Source organism: Agelaius tricolor, unplaced genomic scaffold, assembly GCF_023055355.1.
Source record: "Agelaius tricolor isolate 1412-34295 unplaced genomic scaffold, bAgeTri1.0.p SCAF_13, whole genome shotgun sequence".
In the NCBI taxonomy this organism is placed as follows: Eukaryota; Metazoa; Chordata; class Aves; order Passeriformes; family Icteridae; genus Agelaius; species Agelaius tricolor.
The window spans coordinates 16,692,770-16,715,334 of NW_027269273.1; the positions used below are offsets into that span (position 1 = coordinate 16,692,770).

At 38.8% G+C, this 22,565-nt stretch overlaps 1 protein-coding gene across 2 annotated transcripts in view; it reads left to right on the plus strand.

The window, feature by feature from the left end:
* Positions 1-22,565, plus strand: part of NDST2 (N-deacetylase and N-sulfotransferase 2) — a 123,883-nt gene that overhangs the window by 12,108 nt on the left and 89,210 nt on the right. The window contains exon 2 of one of the 2 annotated variants that reach the window (XM_071438896.1): positions 12,330-12,408. The exons of the other annotated variant lie outside the window; for it this stretch is intronic. The gene's annotated coding sequence lies outside the window, so the exon portion shown is untranslated. The remainder of the gene's footprint in view (positions 1-12,329; positions 12,409-22,565) is intronic. 2 annotated transcript variants of the gene reach the window in all.

The following is a 22,565-nucleotide window of genomic DNA, read 5'->3' on the forward strand; positions in this document are numbered from 1 at the left end:
ACATGGAATGTAGCTCTCTAAATCTGAAGACATGGCTGTCAGAGAATACCTAAAACCTTTTGGCAATGCTGCTTCAGTTCTGAAGTGCTTCTACCCTGAGAACAACCACCTATAGTTGCTATAACTTCTAGTTAGCTCAGGATGCCCCTGTGGCTTATCAGATGGTTGCTCAGCCTGTGTGATACCAGTGGGATGCTTGTGTAGTGGAGTTTGTCATTCAGGATTTTGCTTTAATGTGGGAATTGTAAACAGGAAGAGGGACACACGTAGAGACGTGTATGGATGTACACTACCACATTCAGAAGTTGGTGAGGACAAACATAAGATAGAACATATCAGAGTTTATTTTGTTTGAGCAACTATGTTATGTCCCTCTTAAACAAAACAAGTTCTAACTTGCACAAATCATAAAAATACAGTGGAAAAATTTAATTTTTCAAAATGTGTCCATTTAATTTTACCATCTATACACGCTTTATTGTAATTACTGTAAGGAAGAAAGCATGCTACAGATTGAGGGTTGTTTTCTGTCTTCTGGTATTAACTGACCTTTTGGAATCCAACAGTGTGAGTGATCTCATCATTAGGCCTATCAGAGACATCTTTTGAAAACTGTTGAATCATCTGGAATTGTTCTTCTAATAAATGGAGAGATTATTTGACCCAAGTAAAACCTGATGGCTAACACAGGGAGCTAATTACTAGATCTCTTTAGCAGTACTTAGATATCCATCCATGTTTTCGAATTGTCAATACAAGAAAAGCTGAAATCAAGTAAAAGTACCTTTGAAGATGGATAGCAAGATATTTAATCTATTTCAGGGACACCATTAATTGCAAGAGATGAATTAATGGCTATGTGAAGCTTTTTAATGGAGGAGAGGGTCACGTGGTTCCTGTCCAGGTTTTCAGGTGGTGGAGAGGAAGCCAGCCAGCACACTGATGAGGTTTGGTTTTGCTGCTCTAAGTAGCTCTGGCCAGATCAGGGCAGAAGATCCAGTTCATGACAGTGAAAAATATAAGAAAATGCTTTGCTTAGCTGTCCTAATAGTTTATGGTGGATGAAGAGATCAAATTACTACATTGGAATCTCAAGTGGGCTGTTCGTTGTATTTCTTTCTTTATGTCACTTAGTTGAGTAATCTGAATTTTCATGTGTTGTTTGGCTTTTTTGTATGTTGCTGTTGTGGTTTTTTGTATGTGCTACCTCAGATTTTTATAAAACAGCATCATGAGGACACCAGCTGCTTCAAACTTGACATTCTGCAGGTAGGAATCATATATAAAGGCAAGTTCAAAAGAGCAGCACTCCAGTGAATAGCTAATTCATACAGCTGTTCCAACCACCAAGGGAGGCATGAATCTTTCTGGTATACCACAGCTGTGCTGCCATGCTCAGAAAGCTTTGTATTTATCATCATTCCTTGTGATAATGGTATTGCTGGTCCCGTTGTTCCTAGGCCTGGGTGTTGAGCTGTGAGGAAGGTGCTCTGAGCTCTGCCCTTCAAGCCTTAATGCAGGGGCACATAAAGGGTAATCCTGCTGTTTAGAAACATAGGCAGAGAATGTGCAGTGCATGCATTGTCAGTATCTTTCCTACTGATTGCAGCATCTTTATGAATTACTGTGATTGCAGAGTTATTTCTATTTGTGAAATTGTTCCTCTGTAAAAAAGATCTTGTGAAAGGGATATTGACATTTTTTTGTTTGAAGTAATGGCTTAGTTAGAGATACCTTGCTGTCATCAGAAAAGGAAACTGTCAATTATACTGGGAAATAACAAATTCATTTCTGGCCAAAGGAAATATATTTCATCAGTACACAAATTAATGTATGGAATGTATTGCTACAGTACATCATTGAGGTTAAAAATGTGTAGGGTCAAAAGTCATCTGATATTTATGTGTCAGTTATATAGACAAATCCTGCAAATTAAAACACTTTTTAAGGTCTTCTAGACCTTCCTTGAGCTCAAGATATCCATAAGTATAAACAATAATAAGAAGGACTACTTTTCCTTATTCCGATTTTGCAAATTTGTCTTTAAGGCTTTCTTCTGCTAGTCTTTGAAATACCTGGAGCTGGACAGTACAGGTTGTAGGAACTGAAGTGAACGAGTTTTAGGTGAAATTCAGAATGAGTTTCTTATGTCCTGTATTTTTCAGGTGTTTTCAATAGCTATGATTCTTGTTAGTCAGAAAGCAATTACAAATATGCCATTAAAAACAACGTGTTAAATTCAGATTATTACACTGGTGATAAAATATTTGGTAGAAATGTATTCTGCATTGCAGATTAACACTAAAAATAAACACTGAGTTTTGACAGGATGGAGGAAAAATGTAGTTCAAGGGGGGGCAGTTTTCCCCCTTTTTTTGTGATATGCTCAAGAGCTACAACACAGAATACAACTCTAACTAGTTGTTATTTGGATGGATCAGGCAATGGCACATCTTCAACTTCTTCTCCCACCATGTTCAATTTAAACCAAGCCCAGAGTTAGCTCATTTTAGACCAAAGTCTATGTGCTGTTGTGTTTGCCTAAACCTTTGTCCTTGTTGAGAAACTGAGGAGAGGTTAAAGGCCTGTGCCAGTGCTCAACCCTTGCTCCACAGGAACATAACTTGAAAGTGGGCAGTTTCTGTGCTGGTCTCAAATACAAAAGTATTTCCAAAGCAGTTGCTATCTCTCCTAAATGATTAGGCTTCTCTTTGTGTTTTTGGTTTTTTTTGGTTTTTTTTTTTTGGGTAAAAAGGTAACATTCAGATGTTTACTGGTTTATTACACACAGTTTTTAAAAAAATCATTTGCTTCATATATTTGGAAACTACAGTTTATGAACAGAAGGTTGCATCTGTAGTTGAAGGTCAAATTACTGGTACTGTATATGTGAGTTGTTTGTTATCCATTCAATCATCAAGTGCCAGTAAATTAATGACACCAGTGTACCACCATTATAGCATGTTATCTTTTGACTGTATAAAAACAGGAATATGTTGCTTCTATTGTCAGCAATAGAAGATCTGAAAATAAGCTGTTTAAAACAATTCAGGCATCATAGTTTTGGGCATCTTTTTGTATTTGTGTGTCTGGCTTATGCTTTTTCACCTTTATGCTGGAGTTTCTTGGCCTGAGCTCTGTACCATTTTGTTGTGATCTCAGATACTGGCCTCTCAGACAGGCCTGACTGACCTGATGTGCTATGACAGTTTATAAATAGCCCTAAAAAATTAGGGCATACTCCCAGAAAGGGCTGAGCTCTGTATATTGGAATTGCAGTGGTGTGGACCAGGAGTGGCTTGTTAAGGTGTGCTGATGCCAGGAACTGAGGTGTGCTTGGAGCAGTTCATGGTCTCAGCCTTGGAATAATAGATACAGCAGTGGGAAAGCATAAAATGGGATGAGTGCATTTTAACTGATGTTTTCTAGTTTTTAGTTTACCTTACTTAAAAATTCATTCAGTGTGTGTTGATTAGTTTAGATTCTTTTCTACCTCCTTGACTTGTATTACTTCAAAGTCCCAGTGGTTTGACATGTTAGAAGATTTTTTTGTGCAGACTGCTGGAAGTACAGAGTGCAAACAGGGAAAAAAGAAGCCTTTTCATAGAAGGGTCCAAACAGAATACATTTTGATGCCAAAGGCACCTTTGTGTAACAACTGTTACTTAAGAATGATGTTTTTTATTATAATTCACTGGAGAGAAACTAATACTATTGAGAAGTTACTATTTTGTATAGGTATGTGATATTTTATGTCTCTCCTCTTGTACCATGTTCTGCACAGTGCTTTATTGCCATCTATGTCTTCTTATCCCACTATTTTCCTTCATGTCCTGTTTTGCCTTCTCAATGCTGAAGTCAAAATATATACTGCTAAAACTAGAGATTGTCTTTTTTTTTTATCTTGGAGAATAAATTTGTAATTGGAATTGTTTTCATCTAAGCTTGAAATTCTTTTTACTTTCCTGCAATTTTTTGGATACGGCAGTTGAAAGGATATTGGCCATGTATTAGTGCATATGTGGCTGGAAAGGATATGTGGAAGTGAAAGTCAAAAGCTGGTATTTTCTTTCCTTCTGTTTTTTAAGACAGAAACTAAATATAGTGAATGTTAAACAGATGGCTATGCTGTCGCATAATAAATATTTAAAGAAAATTAAATTATGTCCTGCCTGCTCGCTGACGACAGTTCCAGCCCCCATAGTAACAGCAGTAATAATAATAGGAGGATTTACAGTGTATTTATTTTTTAATTCTCAAAGTGAGCTACCTAGCAAGGTCATTTGAGGAGATATTTTTTAATGTGGGAAAGATAAGTGATGTACTTGAGGTCATCCAGCATGTCAGTCTCTTGAAAGAGTGTGCAGGGTCCCCTTGACTTCCAGACAGTATGTTTCCATTTTAAACCATGCTGATTTGCAAATACATGAGTACTTCCTACAGAACTTTGGGCTTTGATGTGTTTTTTTCCTTAATTCCAACCTAATTGTTCATAAATGTTAAGTTCCCAAGAGGAGATAATAAAACTAGGCTTGCATTCCTGTCCAGAAAAAAAAAAAACCCTGCACTGTAGGTCCTCCTGAGAATTTTGTTGTGAAGAGACGGTGGTGGATGCCAGAGAGATGACGAAGACTTAGCTGAAATGAGGGATTTTATTTATACAGCTGAGTTTCATCTTGTGGTATTAATAGCATACAGGCATTTCTTTTGGAGAGAGGGGATGGATACTGTATTTAGCAGAGGTCGGTGTGCTACTCTTCCTGCCATGAGCAGGAAAATCCCATTGCCTTTAGCTGTTCACACACATTACCTGTCTTTACTGGGAGAAGTCTTCTGTAAATCATTCTGATGTTGCAAGTTTGAAAGCTCTGTAAGAGATGCAGGATGAGGACAAGAAGTGTAATATTTCACTTAAAGGTGAGAAGGCTGGACAGCAGATCAGGTTCATGGCAGCAACAAAGTTCATCTGGCCATGGTCCTCCTCCTTTTACTCAGGATTCTGCAGATGTGCTGGAGAGCAGGTTGAGGAGTTCATGAATTGTCTCAATTACCTATTTCTTGCTAACTTTTACTGATACTTTTCCATCCTCTGCAAGTAATTATATCACATAATAGAAGTGGAACTGGTGCTTATTGCATGATAATTCACGTGATGGGAGTAGTTTGCTGCTGTATTGCAGCAGAGTGTATGATCTGGGGGGTGAGTAGGATGGTTTTTGGGTTTGGGGGCAGGTTTTTTCCAATTGGTGGGGAAATGAGGCCTGGAATTCTTCACTGCCTCTGTAAAAATTTGTCATCTGCCCCAGCTTAAAGATATATTAATAGTATCATGATCTTTTACATGCATGGTTGGTCCTGTTGCCTGGATACAAACATAAAGTGATTAGAAAGATACCATTAATATGAAGTGAACAAAATAGGTCATAGAAGTACCCAGTTATGTGTTTTTTCTGTGTGCCCACCATGCATACTGGTACTTGACTCTTTTGCTTGCTTGTTGCAGATTGTGCTTTGCTCCAATGCTGCATTAGGCTTTTCACTAAGCTGCAGGTGTAACCTGTGTGATATTTTCTGCCAGCTCTTTCTCTGTGGTTTCTTCCCTGTTCTTTGAAATATACCCTTATCACTTTTTCTCACATAATTTGTACCCTTCTGTGGTCTGTTACCTTTGTGTATCTGATCAAATGCTGTTGTGTCTCCTGAACTTTTTTCAGTATGCAATTGTATTTTTAGTTTCTGCATACTGCATTACTCTTCTTGGTAAATATATGCACTGTGTCACATGAAAGAGTATTAAAAATGCTACAAAAGCCCCTTGTTTTTTAACATCTCCCTAGGGTCTTGTGATGAATTTGTTAAGGCTCCAGGGAGATGTCCCTTTCTAACCTAGCTCGCGGTTTAGCGCTTTGCTTTTCCATCATTTCCTGCAGCATTTCTGATTTTCTTAATAAAAACACATACTTCTGATACACTCTTAGCTGGTTTTGCATGCTTTTTTTAAAGTGTAGATGAAAATGTCTGTGGCTAGCTTGCTTTTTTTTTCAGTGACTCCTTTATTTCTTAAAGTCTGCACTCTAACTAAAGTCTAAACTCTAACTTAAGGTGTGATTTTTCTCTTTTCAGCTGTTGTAGTGTAGCACTCCATCATACTGTAGTTTTAAGAGTGAAGAAACTAAAGCAGTTTTTTAGTTCTCCTGATTTAACAACCAGCTGCTGGAGGTGGACTGCAGTGACAGAATTCCTCGTTTCCTTCAGTTGTGGAATGAGTTGTTTGCTTAAACCCTGTTGTGTAGGCCTTTGGTATGAACTGGCACGAACTTAGGAGAAGGAGGAAGAATGAAAATAGTGATATTGGCTTCCTAAATGCAGGATGGTAAAGAAAGAAAATATTTCCTGCTTTCTTTTGGAGAAGTGTTGCATGTTGTTCAACCACCAGTATTTCTGTGAATGAGCGTTAGGCGCAGGCGTTACGTGTGTGTGTTATTTGGTGATAAGGGAGGGGAGAGGAGCATTGTTTTGTGGTTAATGAGCTTGTAACTGTGATTAGAAAATTAAATCTAGGCCTCTTGCTCTGCTTTTCATTTGAACTTTGGTAGTTCACTCATTGCTGTTTCAGTTCTGTTTGTGTAAAATTTGGATAATACTTCTGCTTGTGTGCTGTATCCATTTCTTTTGGAAAGGATGTGGTACAGCATCTGTCTTTTGTTAGGCATACAGAAATCTGATTACATGTACAGATAGTGTTAAAATCCTAGTGGTTTTGGTTGGAAAAGACCTTCTCTAGTTACTAGCACTTCTGCCATGACCAGTGACACCTTTCCACTAGCCCAGGGTGCTCAGAGCCCATCCAACCTGGCTTGAACACTTCCAGGATGGGGCATCTGCAGCTTCTCTGGATGATTTATTGCTGTGCCCTAATAAAGCCTCTGATCAGCCTTATCATAAAGCAGAGCAGTAGGGCTCAGGAGCTCAGTCCCTGAGGAGGGACCGGGTGCCCGAAGCTGGCTCGCTCATGCCAACGCCGCGGGGCTGCCATCTAGCAAGCATGGTGATTATCAGCTCTAGAGTGATTGCAAGCTCTCAGGATTTCAGCTCTGCTTGCTTGGTAGTGGTGCCCCGGGCTGGAGGCTGCAGCAGACGGAGAGAGAGGAGAAGGAGAAGGCACAGGCTGTTCCATGGAGATGGCTTTAATTTGGGGAGGTCCGTGAAGGGTCTCTGCTCTTCTTCTTCCCCACTAATGGGGTCAGTATGCTTCTTTTATAGGGTTGGAAAGGATCCAAGCTTGACCAATGGTAAGGAGTTAACATGACATTGCCTTATAGGGTTACAGAGATAGGTTAAGGGTGGAGGACAGGGCAACAGGAATTTTCTTTTGCTGTTTCAGCATTCCTATTGTTCATATTCTCCATGGTGCTTTTCCCAAACTTATGGGGTTTACTACAGTGCCCCACCACCCTCATAGTATCTTCCCAAATAAAACCTGCCCTCTTTCAGTTAGTTTAAAGCCATTCCTCTAAGTCCTATTACTACATGCCCTTGTAAAAAGGGCAGCTGTGTGTTTGGGTAGATTCTTAATATGCAACGAGCCTAGCCTTGGCTGAAGCCTTTTTGTCTGTGCTGTAATGTAAATAGAAGTGAGAATATAGTTGAAACAAATTATAGAAAGTTTTCTCAACAATTTGGTCACAAAACACTGTTTCCTGTTTTTTACAGTAAGTGACATTTTAAAGTGTTGTCATAATTGTTGTGTGATGGCTTTCAGGTGTCATATATCCATACACAAATACATTAAAGAAAGATTGCTGTCTGTCATTTCATTAGTTTGTTTCTTTGATGTCATTATTGTTTTATTTTAACAGCCAGTCTCCTTTCTGGCTTACTTTGAGGCATAGAATGCACTGATGAGAAATAAAAAAGAAGAGAATGCTGTATCCAGTCATAGAAGTGCTGTGTGTAATACGGTGTCCTGCTCTTAGTACCCAATCTACTGTTTTGGAGGAAGTGATAGAATCTTTATTTTTTGTGTTATGGAAAATTGATCAATGGAAGAAACTGACCTGGATTGCTCCGGTCTGAACTCAAACTACAGCAGTCCTACATGATCTTTCTCTTTACTGTGTTCTGGAACAATGGACTGCTGCAGATATTTTTGCACAGCATATTTGAGGAAAGATGAGGGCCAACTGAAAGTAGCTCAGGAGAATGTAATAGCAAAGGAAACATGACCTACCAGGAGAGAATGGAACAATCAGAATTGTTCAGGCTAGAGGAGTTACAATAACGTAAAAATTTTAAAGTGTGCTGCAAAGAGAAAAAAAAATTCTCTCTGCCCAGAAGTAAAGGGTGTAAATTGTATAATTAGAATTCAGGAAAAGCTTTCCGACAGTGCCAGCAGTTAAGCAGTAGACTGGATTGCCTAGAAACCAGGCGTATTCTGTCCTGGAAGGTACTAGCAGAGATAACAGGCAAATGTGGAAATGCTTTAGGTGTCACTGATCCCAAGCCTGTTGCCTGTGATTTTCAAGGGTACTGAAATGGTTTCTGTATAGTTTCCCTTTAATTTTAGGCGTATTCTTTGTGCTGATAATTTTCACTAAATTTTGATGAGGTTTTTTCTTTCTGCTAAATATTGCTTCAATCAAGCTGGAGACTTAAATACATTAAAGGTGAAGGTATAGGTTTAGAAAGTGTATGCTAGTGAATGCTAATATATAGAATGGGGTTTTTTTCTAAACATCTTGTTTACTTTTTTTACAGTGCTGATCACATGACTGTTTTTACTGACAGACAACATAAATTCTTACAGAGTAACGACAGGAAGTTTATAGCTCATAATTAAAGACCTCTCTTTCTGGGGTTTATTTCTTTCTCATCTTTCTCATTTTCTTTGTTGCTATGGTTTCAAACTGCCCAAGAGTTCTCTCTGTTAGAATTTCCTTAAATAATACACATTATTCTGTGTATTCAACCCACCCCACTCGAAGTTGTGTCCAGATGAAATTTTGTTTTCGCTTTCTTTTGCAATTATTTAATAACAACCTGAAAGAAACAGATGCTGATGTTTGAGAACTCCACATATGCCCTTCTTCCATGCTCAAAACTGATCAGTGATTCTTGTTTAATTTCTTTTTGCCAGTTTCCTGCTTGTGACAGTACTTTGTTCTTCTTGCCTGCACAGTGACTTGAGTAGCCCTTTGTGAAGAACTCTACCAAATCTTTTGAGAAAGTTCCAATAAACAATGTGTTTTTGTATTCCTTTACTCCATCAATTTTTTTTTCTAATCCTTGAAAGAATTCAGCTCCTTAACAATTCTACCTTGTGTTCAATTCATCTTGTCCCCTCAACTATGCAGAAATCTTCAGTGTTCGTTCACATGGTCTTAAGGATTCTCCTTCTGTTTGTTTCTGAGAAGTCTTTGGGTTTTTGCAGACTTGCCAGTTACAGGATGCCAGGCTTACTTTCTGACACTAAGGTGATGCTTACAAGTGGGAATTCAGCACAGGACTCAATGGACATTTTCTGTGGTGTAAGTTCTCACACAGTCCCACTCTCCTGTCCCTGCATAATCTGTGCAGAGTACCATTACAAGTATTTGTGCAGATGCACAATGCACTAGATCTAAAATAGAAAAGTAACCTGGCTCACCACAGGGCAGTGGTGGCACGACAAAGGCAACGTGCTGCTGGTGAATGTGTGGGGAATGGAAGGGAGACAGCTGCTGCCTGCTAACAGCACCCCTGGCTTAACTGTGTATTGTAACTGGCTTAAGAGACATCAGATTGTGTGTTTTGGTCTCTTGCATTAGATAATTCAGGCTGAGAGTAGGAAATTCTCAACAGGAAGTCACAGAAATGTAAACGTGGTAGTGCTGAAGAATACTCTATTTAGCCATGTGGAGTCCTTGTATTGTTGTATCTTACTGAAAAATGTATGGTTTTACACCTTTATTAGAGGCTGGGGTCTTTCTAAACTTCTAAGATGCCAAATGTTAGAAGTGAATTAACAATGAAGACACTAACAGAGGAACTAGAGATAGTAGAACTAATTGGAGAATATAAAAAAAAAAGTACTTCCCACTTGTGGGGAGGCCCTGGGGAGAATTCAGTCAAAATGGTTTAACAAGAAATGTGTTTGTGTGTGTGCTCCAGGGAAAGAGTGAAACTGGAAAAGCACTAGTTTTTCAAGCACCAGAAACATTTGGAGTGAATAGCTGCACAGCAGATAAATCAGTTTACAGATGTGTCATGGTAGCAGGTGGTAAATTAATACAGTTTTGAGTTACAGAAATTAAAGAGAAGGTCCTTCTTGAACAACTGTGAGAGTTAACTTGCAAGTTGTACCAGGCTCAAACTTCTTGTTTTTAGATAGATTTAAATGAACTGAAGAGATTGGAGGGACAAATGGCAAAGGAGTACAGACCAGGGGACCTACAGGCACACATGCCTTTTGGCTATATGATAACCAGAAGTGTAGCTGAGAGATGTGATAAGAGTCTACAAATATTTGAAAGGCGCATACTTGAAAGATAGAAACTAATTAATTTGGAAAGTGAGAAGGGGCATAACTAGAAATAAGGGAATGAGGTTGTAAAATACATTGAAGTATGGAATAGTCTGCCCAAAGGAAAGACTGGAAGAACAAATATATAAAAACAAATATATAATACAGAAGACTGATAGAAATAGTCAGGAAATACTCTAACATCAAAGACTCAATTTTCTAATGAAAATAGATTAAATAATTTGGAAATCTTTTACCCATTTAATTTATGTTTGCTTTTGAGGTATTAAGACAAGTTGGCAGACTCTCTTAACTCTTTAATATTGCCTCCATACTGCTTCCTGCTGATTCAAATCTACATTACTGCATACCAGTCTTAGATACTGCCTTTCTTCAGGAAAAAAGTATTTTAAAAAGGAACAGTTGGGCCAACAGTATGAAAAGGTATAAGAGAAGAAAGGTGAGTAAGTTTCAGGAATGATTTTTCAAGAATGGTGTCCTGCTGCATTCTGCTTAAGAGCTGTAGCTGCAGATACATGGGAGCAAACCAGTACCAGATATAGAGGTCTAGTTGCACTGGTTTGTTCCTGTTTGCATCTAGTGGGGAAGGTTAAGGGAGCTCCTGTACTGTGAATTACTGTTTGTGTTATGTGTGGCCACCTGCACGTGATAGGATGGTATGAACAGGATTGATACCTTTTTAATGTAGGGGAAGGCAGCAGAGAATTTTTCATTAATGAAATAAAGTGCATCTTAAAATTCCATTCAGAAAGTCAGCTTGGCTGCATCTGAACAGATAGGGAGCAGCCCTGAGCTGCTGTGTTTGGCTGGTGCCATAGGGTAAATAGTAAAATGTGTTCAGGTTCACTGCTCCCCTCAGTAACTTCTCTGGGTAGGTGCCAGTGCCTGCTGGGCTCTGGTGTGGTGGAAGTGGACAATGAGAGGTCATCACATGGAGCTGCTGCCCCAGACCCCAGCTTGGGGGAGAAAGGACTTGCCTGTGCTTGGCATTTGCTGGGTGATTCCTGTAGGCTGGAAGGCAGCCCCTGGAATTAATTTGAGGAGATTATTTAAAGAATTTGGAAAATGTACCAGTCTGGGGATGTCCCTTTGCAAAGCAAAAAACCCTGAATCTTTTTTTTTTCAAACACAACTATGAGACAGCAATTTATATTGCTCCATTTAATTTCTATGCATGGTCTCTCCATATCCTCAGGATCAGCTCAGTTGGTCAGAGCATGGTGCTAATAGCACCAAGGCTGTGAGTTTGATCCCTGTACAGACCATTCACTTAAGAGCTGGACTCAACCATCCTTGTGGATCTCTTCCAGCTCAGAATATTCTGTGATTCTGGTATTATGCCGTCTGCACAAGAGTTTCAGTTGCTGTCTGAACTCTGGTATTGAGGACTTCCTATTGGGGCATGTTTTAACTTTCTCATTACAAAGACATGTTGTTATGTGAAATTTAAGGCCAAGTTCTCTGGCAGTTATAGTCAAGGAAGTTGGAACTCTCTTGCCTGGTGGACTGTTAACTCTTAAAACAAACCAAGGGGTTCTTAGCATATTTTTTCTCTTCCTGCTTTTCCTTCTGTATACTGGGGGTTGGTTTCCATGATTGAGGAATACTGCATTTGCTTTCACTTGACATGTTTTTAGGGAGCCACAATAGTGTGTGCACTGTGTTGAATATTTTCTGTTTAGAACAAACTGCTTGGCTGCACAGCCTGTGTGCAGCGCTCTTCATATGTGTATAAAATAAAGTACTCTTTGATCTTTCTTTCCTGTGTATCTCTAATCTTGACTCATTCTGGGGTTTTTTTTCCCAGCTGGAGGGTGTGCTTGTAAGCCAGGCATTGTTGACTTTGCTCTGTGTGTTGGCTTCTGAACAAAGGCACTGCTGAAAAGGTGAGTGCTTAACTTCCATCCTCTTTGATGCGGGTTTATGTTCAGAGGAACTGATAAACCCAGACTTGCAAAACCTGTCACCTTAAACTGTATCTAGGTTTGCAATGGAAAAAGTCTAATCTACCAGCTCATAAAATTGCAAGCATCAGCCATCAAAACACTGTGAGACTCCGGTTTAGTGTAAATTGTGTGGCATTCTGCAGCACTGGAGACCAGAGAAGCTGACAGGTAGGCATGTTTCGTCTCTTGAACAGATCTGAATTTAGAGCTAGAGGAATCTGAGACCCTGAAAATAAATGATACAAATGCAATACGCAGCCTGTAATCTACACAGGAAGGGGTGGCTGAGGGGCATGCATGACTACGTGTTCCCTACATAGTTGTGTGAATTTCTCTTAAGATTCTATGTTTACCACATCAACTGTCTTCTGAAGGTAGCTGAAGTACCTGAGCATTAACTGAACAGACTTTGATCAAATCGACAGGACTGCTTATAAGATGGGGAATAAATTTAATGGCATTACTCTGCTGTGAGTACTTATCAAGAGTTTTTCAAAATCTTTCCCTTCAGTCAGTGAAATACCAAGTGTGCTAGGCATGTGGCAAAAGTACAGTGACTAAGGGGAGTGTCAAACTTAGTTTATAGGAAATAAAGAAAACTTTGTTTATAGGAAGTTATTAGTATTCTGAAGAAGGGTAGATGAAAGTAAATATGTGATATTGTAATGTCTGTATTCGTCTGTTTTCCATGAGACTGCATTAATCATCAACCCAATTTCAAGGTGTATCTTTGAAACCATGAAAGGCGAGGCAAGATTCTCCTCCTCGTTTTGTTTATAGATAAATTTGTCTGGTAAAGCAAGATCTTGTTCTGTCATTATCTTGCTCTGTGATTTCAATGAGAAGAACCTATCTGACCAAGGACTCCTACAGTCTCCTAACTGAAGGACACTAAAATCAGTAGTTCACTGCATACAACTCCAGAGGTAGTTCTGTGTGGCAGAAATATGTCCCTAGCTGACATTTGACATGACAGTATGCATTGAATTTAAAATTCCATTTGGTTTGCAATGTTTCCTCGATCTGGAAGTGGTGAGATGCAATCACGATGAATACAATATCAAGAAAGATTAGCAAGCAAGCAAGAAATAAGTTTAATTTAAGAGGTAGCAGGTAGATGTAAGGATCTGTCCTGGAAGAACTTACAGTTATGAAATTGTAATTTTATTAAATAATCATAAAGAATAATTCTCTGTACCTGGGGGCTTGTAGAGAATAATTGTTTCTAATAAGGTTGAATTTAGCAATTACATTAGTACTCTTGAGACTAAGCATTTTTGGTCTTTCTACTGTTAGTGGCTAAGTCATGTGAGACTTCGTGATACAACTGAGCTGAGTTGGAAATAGCACTTGGGTTTTTTTCTTCTAAAGCTTGCTTTTGTAGACAAGGCTCTGAAAGTGAGTAAATCTTATATGTTGAAGAAAACTGTAAGGGCAGTTACTGACGAGCCATGTGTTTTTGTGCTTGTCCTCTAGAAAACATGAATTTCTTTAAAAGAGCCAAACCTTCCCCCATCCCAAGCAACTCTCTTAATTTTATTTCCCAGTGTGATGCTTTTATGAAATATGTAGCCTAAGGAATCTACATCAAGTTGCTTCTTTCCTCCTGTCATTTCTCTCACCCTTCTAAATGAGTTACTCTTTGCCCTCTGCCATAGCCGTGTAACTGGCTGAACTGTGGACGTGCAGTGACTTGGTGCAGCTACAAAAGCAATATATAATGCACAAGCCAGGTTTTTTAATGAGACAGCCTGATGAGACCAGAGATACAAACATCACTGGATTTAGTGATGTAGTTTTAGGTATTGAAAGAAGCTGATTGCTCATCCCTCCTGTTTGGTGGTATCTGTTTCTTTGTACTTTGATTTGTGATGCAGGAAGGCCTGAATATCTTTTTTGATACGTGTAGAATCTGTAGAGGCATCTTTGGAGTCCTTAATTAGCATACTGCATTTTCACTTCCTTTTCCATACCAAGGGAACGGATCATTTGGAAGTGGTTGCATGTACGTAGGTTTACTGCTGGAAAACTGTCTAAGATCCTTTTTGAGATTCTCACTCACCAGAAGTTCAGGCGCAGGACAAAGTTTTGGACCTCTATATTGAAAACACCAGATTTGAACATGGAGTTGTGTTCTGCTGAGAGCTCTGGGCATGTAGGGCTGTATTATCAGCAACTGCCTGAAGCAGACCCTTCCTGCTGAGGAATCTTTATCCACCAGAGATCTCCCTCTCCAGTAAGCATCCTTGTGATTCCTTTCAGATGTGCTGGCCGTTGTGGATTTGCGTGTATGAGGATGGATATTGCACTGAATTTGGTGTTTCTCCCAAGCTGGCAGGATTGTTCCCAGCTGTCAGTGACTCACAGTAGCCGAGTTGCTGTCTCAGAGTTCAAGTTAATGGAATCTGCAGTTCAGTTTCCCTTGATTTGTTTGGCAGAGATGAAATTTCCCATGAACTAGCAAGAGCAGGAGGGAGAGTCCATATTCAAAGTAGTAGCTTTGAAGATGTGTTGGGTCTGAAAAATCTGTGAGAAATGCTGTCCTTACTTCCTCAGCTCTTCCTTGGGAATAACTCCTCCTCAGGTGTTTCCTTTTGTTTTGTCAAGCTTCTTCCACTGTACTTATTGCCAACAATCTCTGATTTCCAGAACTGCATTAAATATGTAATAAATGTATGCCACATGATTGTCATCTTATTCTTTCTCTGAATGGGTGGCAAACTTCATTTGGATTTAGAGATTCTGTTTTCTCAGCAGGCTAACTACTTTATTTATGCCAAAGAAAAAGGGCACAAATGTCATCAATGCAATTCATTCATAGAATTAATTTATTTACTGGGTGAAAAGTTAGATTTTATCCTGTCTTTTTTGCCACTTGACATTTTTACCAAGCAGGTTATCTTATGGTAATATGGAAGGATATTTGAAATAACTGGAGCGTGCCACATACAATGGGGACGTGGTTTTACATGTTGATTTTGACAATTGTTCTGATAGTGTGTGATTCCTCTAGAGAGCCTGCTCTACTGCTACAGAGTTGTATTTGAATGTAGGCAGTATTAAGTGCTGGCTAGTGAACGGCACTGATTCTTCCAAAATCAGTAGGAACCTTTGAATTGTGTTTATTTTCTTGGAAGACAGCTGTTAAGTGACTGAGAATCACTATCAGTTTCCAAAATAAATAGGTCTTCTGAAACTTTTTTGCCTTCTTGTTGCTCTGTTACAGAGTATCAGAATATTGGAAGCAAGTTCAGTCTGAACACTTGTAGCTCGATTATAATGCATGGGAACCTCGGGCATGTGTATGAAGAGTATTTTCTAGTTCAGGGTGCTGTTAGAAAATGCATATGAGTCCAAGAAAATAGCATATGTTTGCTGTTCAATGTTGTGGCTTTTCTATTGTCATTAATCTATTAGAAGAAAGCTCCAAGAACCCAGAGTAAGAAGATGATATTCAGTTCACTAGTCAGTAAGCAAAGAAGGGAAGAAGTAATAGATACAGTTTTATTTTCTGTTTATGCTAAGCAAGAACAGCCCAAGAAGATTAAATGTGTTTATATTTCAGACTTCAGGTGTATTTTTCCATTAAGCAGGATTGCTTTCTCCTCTCCAGCTCTGTATTTGCTTCTGTTGTCTACCCTTTTATAAACAGTAATCCTGTCTTTTTCAATGGAATTACAGATAGTGAAACTCCTCTGTTTTTATGTAGCACAGATTTGCCAAATCGAGTTTATAGGGCATGGTATTCATAGTGAGGTTAAGGACCCTTTCAAGGTACTTCTCTCTATTACTACAAAGTACTTGTTTTACTGTCTGGTAAAAACAGGTTTGGGTTTTTTTGTTTGTTTTGGTTTTTTTTTTGTTACATCTACCATCACAGGGAAATATTGAAGTAGTTTTCCTGCCCCAGAGTTACTCTCAGGGCATGTGGAGGGCAAGAGTTTCATGTGTTGACTGAAGACTTGTTTGCATGAATGCATTGAGAAAAGGTAAAATCAGTGTTTTACAGCTAGGAAGTCAGTATGTAGTAAACTCAAGTACCAACAAGTACCTTAAATCATGGTGTAGGCTTATTATTTAAAAAAAAAGTTTACCTGAGTTTGCTGTGTCTTTAGCTTTCTTTCTAAATACCTGAAGAATGAAAGCTCCTGTATATGACAAGGAATTTTGTAATGATCTCCCCTATTGATTTCAGTGACATATTAAATTATGCAGAAGTCATACAGTACATGCAAAAGTTCTTTATGTTTATTGCTTGGATTTTTTCATGTTGGTGTTGGCACTGACTTTGGTGGTTGTTCAGAGTCCTAAGAGCAATCTTTGCTAGAGGACATGTTATAATTAATATCAGACTGATTGGAGTAACCTATGGTCTTAAAAATGTACTAGAAATTGTGCTTAGGAATGTACAGTAGGTGATAATACTGAAAATATTGTGTAGATACTGTTTGTTACCCAGACTTCAACATGCCGTGTTTTCTAGTCACTTTAAAGCCTAGGAAAGGATACAAGAGAGGCAAGGGCAGAGAGCTACATACACAAATGAGGAGTACCACTGTACCAGATAAATATGATTCTAACTTTTTTAAAGTGTTGACTACTTCAGCACAGGGTATTTGGAACCCCTCAGGCATGCACGATTGAGGGAAAAGAGGAAAAAAAGAGCCAGATAGAAAACAGATATAAACTTGCACAATTGTCCAATATTTGAGCAACATAAACTCCAGCTCTGAATTGTCCTCTGTACTATCTTACAGTTTCCTGATTTTTGTGAACTAATATAATTCATTGCAGGGAAACTGCATCAAAATTCACTGTTTCTAGAAGCTTTTTGTGGAAGGGGATTTCCCACAAAAGACTTACTAAATTTATCTTACTTTGCCCTCTACTCTACCTTTTCACTCAGTTATGTAATTTATAACTTTTGTTCTTCCTTGCCCTCTTGATAGTTCAGAATTCCAAATCCCTCAGTCATTCTCTCTTTGCAGCTGCTGTCTGAATTCATTCCATCTGACTTCTGCAGTCTAATAGAGGAAATCTTGGACAAAGCATGTAATCTTACGTTTTGGAAATTAGGAATCAAAAGCATATGTTTCAAGTGAGGAAGGAACTGTCTCCATCTCAGAGTACCTGATCTTCTCGTCCTGTGTCAAAAAGTGAATAATCTGATAAGTATCCATCTGTCATCAAGATAGCCAGTCAAAACCAGGGCTTTCAAGACAAGAGTACTGTAGGCTGTTTCTTCTGTTGAGCCACTTGAGGGGCTCTGAATGTAAGGGACTTTGCTGTATGTGCATGTAGCATCAAAGGCAGAAGTCCTTCAGCCAAGTCCTAAAGGCAGCAGGCAGTCTCAGGGTCAGCTGGGAAGCACTGGCAGATTGGCAGATTGTCTTGCCAACCTGAAATGGCGCCTGGAGCTTACTGTTTGCCATGCCATTATTAAGAAAAGTACACATTATTCTTTTGGCTCCACAATGTTTTAAAAGCATTTTACAACTTCGTGTCTGTTCTCTCTTCTCCTAGTGCTTTATGACTCTTGGGTTTGACCTGTTTTCTTGAGCTGAAATATTTTATCTTGTCATAAAAAGAGGTCCCTCTTGCTTTTGTTATCTGTGTTGTAACTTCAGTAGCTGAATTTGAAGTATGGTAATTGCTTACTTTCCAAGATAGTAGAGGTGAGGAAAAGCAGCAATGTGAGTAGGTGAATCAGTGTAACATATGAGAGAATAGTGTGATGATGAAAGGCAGTGAGCTTCTAAATAAGCACAGGGAGAATGTGTGTGTGCTAGAGAGGGAGGTGTCTCAAAAAGCTGTTTGTTCTCTTGAGGCTCCCGAGTGCTATAATTGAGTCAACATGTCAAAGTGAAGTATGTCCTGAGCTTTGGGAGCAGGGGAAAACTGCGTCTTCTGCACGTACAGATTTGGATGAACCCCATCTTACAGGGATAATAAGCACTCTGCTTTTGCACTGCTGAAACTACAACTCAACAGAATAGCTGCCCAACCAAGCTCTATAACTGATGTTTCTCTAACAACTGCTTTAAATCTTTGTTTGGTTGGGAAGCTGTGAGTAATTGGCTTCACCTTTGCTTCTGATGCAATGTGAACAAAGGTGATGAACAGAGGGGAATATGACTGAATGCGCTATTGAGATACAGGCAAAACAAACTAAAAGGGTCTTCCTTAATTTATTTCTAAGTCTCAGAGAAACAAATATTTGTATGTCTTGTCATATTTCTTATGTTGGTGTAATGTTTTGGGGATATACTGACTTCCCTTTACTGTAGGATTTTTGTGTTTTAAATGGATGGAAAAGGGTTGATCGCAGCCCTTTGTCCTGGCGGTTTGTTGCAGCCTTTGGCTGTGTGACTTCATGCATGATTCTGCACTGGCAGCTCTCTCCTTGGCCGTAGCTCATTGCAGCATTGCTCTAGGAAATCATATGAAACTGAAAGTTCTTTAAAGCCAATATTTCCCTGCTAACGTGCTAATTTTGTCTTGATTGGGTTTTATGTAGAATATCTACATTTGGTGCTTTTGTATTTTATAAATCGTGCTTACTGACATATCTGATGATCTGATTGTTTCCATAGTGACAGCAATGGCAAAAACCTGAAAAAGGAAGGTGACAGCACTGTATTTTTAAGATGAACTGTTTTACAGAGGAATGGTTTGAGGGGGTGGGAATACAGTAGATTTTTTTTTTCAAGCAGTAACAAGATACACTTTTTCAAGCAGTAGTACTTACTTGGAGGTCAGAGAGGAAAGACTTGGCTTGCTATTTTGGCGTTTATTTGTGTGGGGAAGTAGTGAGCACAAGGTTAATCTAGGTAATATGAGATGTTTTCAGCAACGTCTCCTTCCTTGCTGCTCCAAAAGGTGATAAAATCTTAAAATGCAGCAAACCGAAATGTGCGTATTATCTTCACAGGAAAGGTAGAAGTCAATATGCCTGTGAGAAAATGTGTTACATACTTTTGTATGTTACATATAAAGGTGTTACATAATTTTGTTTGAAGATTTCTCCCTTCCAAATTCATAAACTAAGCACGGGAAGCTTTTAGTATTAAAAATCAGACACAAAGCCATTAGTGAGAGCTTCAACCTTCTTTTGTCCTTTGGTAAATTCAGTTAGTTTTATTTTATATTCTGGGAACAAGGCTTTATTCCCTTTCATTACACATCATATTATTTGCATTTGAAAGTAAAATACCTTGAGAGAATGTAGGCATATTTGTTTAGAGTCCATGCTGCAACAGAGAGGGGTTTTTTCAAAGCATTTTGTAGGAGCCACAAGCTTCCCTAACATTCCCTTTTGTCGCTGGTGTCGATGCTTCTTCCTGTGGTGCAGTCACTTGAAGCAGTTGCCTGACTTACAATATATGCCTGCTGTTCTTATATCAGCACAGACAAGTGAGAAGAGATAATGTGAGAGATGTTTGTAAACTATGTGAAATATTTTCATTCAGGGGCTAACTTTTTTCTGTGAATCTATGCTTAGCATTCTAGTTGAATCACCATACCTGGAGGTATTTAAAATATGTGTAGATATGGCACTTAGGGACTGCCAAGTCTACCACTTGGTTTGATTTAGGTGTACCTGACAGTGCCAGCTTGATGGCTGGACTACATCTTAGAGGTCTTTTCCAACCAAATGATTCTGTGATTCAAAGCATGCTTCTCCTGCCCACCCTATCACAGTGCCTAGCATCTGCGGTCAGGCTGGGGACCTTGTGCCCAGGTAGTTCTAGAAAGAGCTTAGAAAGGATAAGTCAGGCTGTGCTGCCCATCTCCAGGTGGCAGACACATCCTCCAGCCTTGGGGAAATCAAGCAGGCTGGTAGTAAGACACAGGTGCAATGCTCCAATTTAACACATTGTTAAATTCATATCTCTTATGCCTTGCAGCAAAAATGTGGCATCATACTGTTAACTGAATATGTGTTACATCTTATTACACTGGGGAAGAGAAGCCAGCAGCTGGGAGTTTGTGTTGCTTTTTAAGTTGCACAGGTTGGTTGGTTATCTGTGCCTGAGGCCTCTTAGGTCACATCTGCATTAGTACCTCAGCTGGTTCTTCTGTCATTTTGGTGTCTTGGGAGTGGTGTGCATAAAAATATGTAGTTTATGGTTCTTCTTTCTATTTATCTGCAGTGTTCTGATCAGCTTGTTGAAAAGTGTTTGATTCTGGTTTTCCATTGACCTGAAGGAAGGGGAAGTTTTTCCCTGTTGTTTTACAACTGGGATCACTGTGTAAAACAGGAAAGTAGTTAAGAAATCATGGGAGCAGTTAGTTGTTGCAGAAAGGCTGAAGAAGATGGTGTCATCTGTTCTAAAAAATGTCCTCTTATTTACAGAATGATACAAACGTAAATACTTTTTTTCTTAAGAGGCTGGTTCATTTATAGATACTTGAGTTGTTGAAATGCTGACTTAGTGGAAAAAAAATTGGTTAGTTGGTGTTATCTCTATGCCCTCACTGCTCCCCACCCAAAAAAATCTCCAACCCATTGTTTTTGTATTATTTTTGCTGATGGAGTTTTAAGGCATTGTTTAGTGCTTTGCCTTAAGTAGTGTCCTGTGTCCCAAGCATATGTTGGACATCACTTGTATTTCAGTAGCATTATGAAATGTAGACAGAAGTAGGCATTTAAACATGCCTCTATCATGTGAAACAGATTTAGTTTCTTCATATTTCGTTTCTTCAGACTTAGTTTTAAATTCGTAGCTTCTTCTGATCCCCATTGGAATGAAGGGGTAGTGGTTTCCTTTCTTGCACTGCTAGTGATAGCAGTTAGTACTGATTCATTGGTATTGACCCCTCTGCTCCTTGTTAAAAGATAGCTTTATTTGCAGAGGTATCACAGTGAGCTTAATTTGGCTTGCTGCATCTTTGTAGCTGTTTTAATCTTATATGAACTAGATGAAATCCAAAAGGAAATTGGGAACAAAAAGAAAAAAAAAAAAAACAAACCAAAACTAACTATTCACATGTAAATGTACCTATTAAAGCCATAGACTGTGTAGATTTAGATAGTATTATATTTATTTCTTGATGTAGAACTTTCCCTTAGATCTTGGGAAAGCATCTGCAAGGAAGAAAGCATCTCTTATATGTCTCTTGCTCCTGGTTCCAATTACAGGCAGCTGTCTGATTTATACTCAGTGAAAACTGCTAATTGTGCCCTTTTAAACTCTTTTAGTTTAGAGGAAAATGTATTTATTTGCATGAAAATGTTTGCATGTGAAACACTGAAAACCTTTTCTGCAGATACAAAATTTTAGAATTTAAAATTTATAAGCCTCTAATGCTCTCCTAAAAGCTGTTCCTTCCCTGGCTGATGGCTTTTACCTTGCCATGTGTCATTAACATTTACTGCTGTTGCAAGTTCTTGGATAACAGATTGAGGTGACTTTGTGTGCTGGTTTAGATGGTATTTGCCAAACAAATTGTTAGGAATCTTGCTGTCATTTGCTCTTTTTCTCTTATGAAATGTGAAATTCTTGTGATCCAAAGGATTTTGCATTTATTCTTTTTGTTTCTAAAGTAGTGGAGAGTTCCTATTTTATTAAAAGTTTTTATAGCACTGACTAAGTAAAAAAAACTTAACTTTAAGTAGGTTAAAATTTCAGTCTTCACCTCTGTGGTGATTAATGCTGATTCTTTTGAGGAGCTTTTTATTAAAGTCTTTGATTAATTTTGGGGCACACTTGAAAATAGGAAACTATTAGGTTAGTATAATTTTGCTTGTTAGAGAAATATGTTTTGATAAAATTGCACACATGAAGTCCACCTCTCCTGTTTTGGGGTGGTGTGTCTGCAGTGGGCAATGCCTGGTAATTCAGTAATTCAGTGGCACAGTATGTTCTTTTACTGATGGCACACACACTGTGTTGTCAGGTCAGCCCTGTGTACTCTGTCCGTACTCATTCCTACCTCAAAATCATTTCTATTGAGAATGGCTCAGAGACATTTCAGCCATGGTTGTCAATTTAAACCGAGATGCTTTGGCTTTCCCTGCTGCTCTCAGAATTTTTTGAGGTCTTGATGATTTTCGTGTGCTTTCCAATCATGTTTTTAGCCTTTTTTGTTCCCAG